Source organism: Microcaecilia unicolor, chromosome 7, assembly GCF_901765095.1.
Source record: "Microcaecilia unicolor chromosome 7, aMicUni1.1, whole genome shotgun sequence".
NCBI lineage: Eukaryota > Metazoa > Chordata > Amphibia > Gymnophiona > Siphonopidae > Microcaecilia > Microcaecilia unicolor.
The window spans coordinates 100960040-100966109 of record NC_044037.1 but is presented as its reverse complement, the minus strand read 5'-3'; the positions used below and the strand labels follow the sequence as shown (position 1 = coordinate 100966109).

The 6070-nt window shown below is 40.0% G+C and overlaps 1 protein-coding gene across 1 annotated transcript in view; it reads left to right on the top strand.

The window, feature by feature from the left end:
- Positions 1-3130: 3130 nt before the first annotated feature.
- LOC115473840 (eukaryotic translation initiation factor 3 subunit C) overlaps positions 3131-6070 on the top strand; it is a 97801-nt gene continuing 94861 nt past the window's right edge. Inside the window, exon 1 of the mRNA XM_030208973.1 lies at positions 3131-3272. The gene's annotated coding sequence lies outside the window, so the exon portion shown is untranslated. The remainder of the gene's footprint in view (positions 3273-6070) is intronic.

Genomic DNA, 6070 nt, shown 5'->3' with positions numbered 1-6070 from the left:
CCGAAGAGGTCACTAGACCACCAGGGCAGTAGATAGTAAGTAAGGGGAGGGGAGGGGAATATGTGTCCCGGGGGAGGGGAGGGGAATATGTGACAGGGGGCAGGATGAGGATCCGAAAGGAATGTGGTGTGGGCGGGGCAGGGTCTGGTGGTGTGGGTGGGGCAGAGGCAGGGCCAAGGGCGTGGCATGTGTCCTCTTTTTCAGAGGACAAAATAAGGTAACCCTACTTATGCGGAGTCTTTCCTGCAGAGGAGCAGTCTTAAACCATGCATATAAGCGAATCTTGCACTTATCAGTGGTGCGCTAAACCAAAGCTTGTCCCCATAGAAATTGATGGCGCCAAAAACGGGACCGAAGTATGGCATGCAGTTAAACAGAGCATGCGCTTATCCGACGTGCACTTCAATGGAGTGCATTGTATTACATATTTAGGGCATATGCCTTCAACAGAGATTGTTTAAATTAATTTATCTAGACCTTACATGCACTGTTAAACTCAAAGACAAAACCTAAAGGTGGTTAAACAATTTGATATAAACTGTGTTGTTTATGATTTTACTTGTAATTCTTGGGTCCTACTGATCTGTACATCTGTTGTGTTATTTTGGTGAGTGGAAACAGTCTGGTGGGCTTATAGGATGGTAGGGGAAGGGTTCTTGGGGGATGTTCTCTGTAAAAGTTTTTATTGTGCCATGTTGGAGAGTTCACAGTTTTTTCTTGTTCTGTATGAAGCTTATCAACCAGTGTTGTGCTTTGAATAAAGATAATTAAAATATAAAAAATGGATGTTACTGAATTCTATTACTCTGTCTCACTGTATTTCCAGTTTCAGCACAGTATAAGTCATCACAAGGTCAAAATATAAGAAAACCAAAGGACTGCTTTAGGGGCTATGGCCCATGTAGTTATGCTTAAACAAATGAGAGATCTGAATGAAAGAAAATATTTTTTATTATTTTGACTTATGAAAATCACTTGTCCCTGAAACATGCTCAAAACAGAATAATCCATTTGTACAAAAGAGATGAGGTGAAGATGTGATGCCATGTGTCCCAATGAAAGGAGTTTAATTTTACTTCCAATCTTTGTAATACCAAGCTTCCCAAGGCAGATTACAAGTTAAGATGAACCCATCAGTAAACCAAGATATCTTCACTGAAATTTGGCCATGTAGTACTGTATTGTATAGAACAGTGTAGAAAAATGAGGACAAAATACAACCTTTATTAGTGCTGTTTCCACCAGCTACAATAATTTTTTGAAACAGATTTAGTGATACTCAGTTTTTATTTCATGATCTTTATATATACAATGGGCCTTTCAAATAAATAAAAAAAAGCTGTCAAATAAGTAAAAAAAAAAATCTTTTGTCCTCTACCTTTTAAGGCACTGCCTATCCAACTGGAACAGCTTTTGACTTTTTACAGATGGACCACGCAACGCATAGGCGGCAGTCTAATCTTTTATTATTGCTTATGCTGTCACGTCCTGCCCCAGCAGAAACAGGAAGTTGTAATAATGGGGGCGGGACGTGGCAGAGGAGATGCTTCCGGGTTAGAAGCAGGAGGCAGCATGAGTCGCTACCGCTGCTGCTGAGACAGAGGGAGGTGCTCCACTGCTGGGCCCACCCGTGGCTACGCCCAGGGGTGTGCTGGTAAATTGTTAACAGGGGGCTCTCTCTCACCAGCAAAGTAAAAGAGAATTCAGGAGGGGCCCAAGCCCACATTTTGGGATCCATTTGTTAAAGTAGCCATGGAGAACCGGCTCCCAAAATTCTTAAAAACTTAACAAACGGCTCTCGAGAGCCTGTGAGAGCCTGCTCTAGCACACCACTGGCTACGCCCCCTGATTCCCACCTATGTAGAAACAGGAAGTTGCATCAGGGGGAAGGCTATGGAGCCAGCATGATCAGTGTTTATCAGTTGTTGCTTGCTGCCCGTGAAAATCTGCTATATAAGGTATGTGTGAAAGAGGGGATGTTTGAGAGACCATATTGTAATATATGGTAACATATATTAAATTTTTTTTTTCCTGAGGCTCGGGGGGGGGGGGGGGGGGGCTGTTCCAGGGTTTTGGTGGCTGGTGCTGGCTGGAAACGGTTTAAAGTTAGTTTGGTTATCAATAGAAATCAAACAAAATAAAACTTGGAAAAGAAAATAAGATGATACCTTTTTTATTGGACATAACTTAATACATTTCTTGATTAGCTTTCGAAGGTTGCCCTTCTTTGTCAGATCGGAAATAAGCAAATGTGCTAGCTGACAGTGTATATAAGTGAAAACATTCAAGCATTACTATGACAGTCTGACAGGGTGGGAGGATGGGGGTGGGTCGGAGGTATGCATGGGGACATCAAAGCATATCATTGATATTCTAACAGGATGGGTGTGGATAGGTGAGGGGTGGGGTGATCAACAGAGACATACAGCTTTATGGTTTATAATGGGCTAGGAACCCCAGGTCCTTGTTAAGTCCTTTCTGTTGGGTGTTAAAATATTCAATCATTTTAACACCCAACAGAAAGGACTTAACAAGGACCTGGGGTTCCTAGCCCATTACAAACCATAAAGCTGTTTTCACTTATATACACTGTCAGCTAGCACATTTGCTTATTTCCGATCTGAAGAAGAAGGGCAACCTTCGAAAGCTAATCAAGAAATGTATTAAGTTATGTCCAATAAAAAAGGTATCATCTTATTTTCTTTTCCATGTTTTATTTTGTTTGATTTCTATTGATAACCTTAAGCGTGGACTAACACTGCTACCACACTCCTCTACTTAAGTTAGTTTGGGAAATTATTAATGGAGTTAGCTGAAAAAAAAGTGTGAGATGTTTCTTAAATATGGTTTTATTTTACAAAGAAATAAACCATGATTAAGTGGGGATTGTACTATAAAATGTTTCTTGCTGTTTTGGGTACAAGCCAGGTTAAAATTGACTTTAAAATTCTCTATGTTGTAAGTTTTGCAGTAACTTCTATGGGGGTGCGTGGGGAAGCGTTTGCTATTGTTTTGAGTGTACTTGTGACTCCGCCTACTGCTAGCAAGTTACGCGTACTGGCTTCAACCCATATAAGAGGCTAGATAGGCCTCGTACTGTCTTCTGTTCTCAATCTAACTCCTTTGGTATGATTCACTGGCTCTCCGCTGACGCAACTTCCTGTTTCCGGTGACGGTGAGGCCTCGGACGTGAGAGAAGTTCAACTTCTGTCATAGCGCTGGAGAAGGAAAGTAAAGCTGCGGGATTTTTGGTGTGCATTGGTAACCCTCAGGTATGAGTTTTGATAGGTTACTGGAGAAGGAAAGCTGCGGTATGAGTTTGACGGGTGTGCCGGATCGCGGAGAGGGGTGATGGAGATATGGTAGACCACGAGGAGGGAGGGGTTCGGGTAACGTGGATCCTATGGACCCCGCGGATCTAAACCGCACGTTCTTAAAAGTCTTTGCGGTGGCGGCCGTGCTTCGCGTTTGAGGGTGCACCCGTCAAAGCAGTCCTGGTACGCAAACAAGGCTTGTAAACAGGAGACGTCTTGAGCCTTTAGGAACTTGTCGCCATATTGAGTGACGTCAGGACGGACGGAGCATCTAGCAGATGATATTGAAAAAACGATAGTTTTTGTTTTATCAGACTTCCCAGGTTTATCATTCTTTCTTCTAGCAGTGTGGATTAGGTGGCCGATGTAAGGGGAATTTTACCGGGGGGGGGGGGGGGAGTGGGTTCGAGGGATATATATTCACCATCTGTGTAGGGAGAGGGTTATAGAGTGGATCAGGTGAGGGATATAGGGGGAATTTTTCCAGGGGAGTGGGTTCGAGGGATATATATTCACCATCTCTGAAGGGATAAGGCTATAGAGAGAGTGGATCAGGTGGGGGATATAAAGGGAGTTTGCGTGGGGGAGGGGTTCGAGAGAGTTATGTTCATCTATGAAGGGAGGGAAGGGATATATTCAAATTGTATTTTATCAGTGTTCCAGAGCTTGCTTTGTTATATGAAATGTTGCATTGTGGTTATCAGTGTTGCCCTATATGCCTTCATTTTTTCCTTATTATGACAGTAAAGATACTTAGTATAAAAAGAATATCAAACTCATTACTTTTTATGTGGATTCTGTATTTTTATTTGACTTCTTTTTTTTTTTACTTATTTGAAAGCTTCCCATATCTACATATATAATGAAATAGAATTGATAATCACTACCCCCCCTAATTACAAAGCCGTTCTCGTCACTGTTGGTTTAGTCATGCAGACACAGCCCATTCCCATTGAACGAGGTGTGTTGGCATTGCCATGCAGCAGCTGCTAGCATGGCTTTGTAAGCATGGGGCGGTGAAACAGTACAAAAAATATTATAGCTGTTAGAAGCAGCAATAATAAACGTATTTTGTGCTCATTTTTCTACACTGTTCTATAGAATATAGTAATACATTTTTCAGTTTTCAGTGAGGATATCCTGTTTCCTGATAGGTTCTTCTTAACTGTTGTAATCTTACTTTGGGAAGCCAGGTGTTATAAAGATGGAATATATTGAAATTAAATGGAAGGAAAATTACATTTTCCTTTAATTGTAACACATAGAATTGCATCTTCACTTCATCTCATTTGTAGAAGCACACATTTTGGATACACAAATGGATTATTCTGCTTTGAGCATGTTTGTGGAACAAGTAGTTTTATAAATCAAAATAGTAAAAAAAATTATTTTCTTTCATGCCGATTTCTCATTCGTTTAAACAAAACTTGATAGTCTATAAGCTCCTAATGTGGTAAATCCAGTCATTATTTTGGGATGACTTATACTATGCAAAAAAACTGAAAACTCTTATCAATTTGAAAACGAGCCCATTGCTATCTATCCATCCTAAAAGTTTGTTTTGTGACTGTACATGAGGAATTATGATATTGTATAAATAAGTAGGGTTTTCTTTTTGTTCCTAGTTATGCATTCAAAGGTTATATAATCCTTTCAAGAGTGCCAGTTTTGCCACTTATTAGTGGGAGGAAATATAAAAAAATACACACGTGATGGATCCAATCATCACATATTGCATGTAATTTCCTTATATTTTTCTGTACCTGTTGTATCTTCTCCTGCTCAGAATAGTTGCTGGATCATGATGGGCCATCGCTTATGGTATACAGTTCCCCCCCCCCCCCCCTCTGTGTATATGTGTGGTTCTCCCTGGTAGGAATCAGTGCTGCATCCATGAAGGTCTGTCGCTTATATGCAGTATCTTTATATATATATATATATATATATATATATATATATATATATATACATGTGAGTGTATAATTTTGTAGCAAACAGCACAATTGGCACTGTATGTATGTGTTAGTGGATATTGGAAATGTATGTTGACTATTATATTAGTCAAATGATATGGGAATGTATATTCACTGGGGAAATGTTTAATGTTAAGTGACTAATTATTGAGTATGTAGCCCAGAAAGTGGTATTCAATGAATGTACATTAGATCTATTTGCATGTACTCCCTCCATTGTATATAAATGGATCTCTTGCATATTAATTGGGGAAATCCTGAAAACCAGATCTGGAAAGGGCTGGGGTTGGACACCCCTGGACTTATGTTTGCACATGAGGAGAAGAAAAGAACATTGTGCAGAGGTGGCTGAATCTTCGCACTCCAGTAGATCCTTTTCTCTGGATATTGTCTGTAGCTTAATCTTTGACAAATTTTCTTTCCATCTAGGATCCAGAAGCCAATACCTCTCGCTCTCCTTCCCAAACTTCCATTGCCCCTATCAAAGTTCAAGAATAGGAGAGAGAGGCGCATCCTCTGAGAGGTCTTCCACAGGCCCTTTTAGAGCTTGACTTACTAAGATGTGTTCCCATTATATATATAATTTGTTATTATTTATTTATAATTTCCAAGTAACAATACAAGTTAAACCACTTGCTTAAGAAAAGTGGAAAGAAACAACACTGGAAAAAAAACATTTCAATACAAAGCAAAAATTTCCTTCTTAAACCACAAACTGAGAGGGTGAGCAGCAAAAAAAGACAAGGAGGTCTAAAGAGAGAAAAACAAAAAAAAATGTTAAAG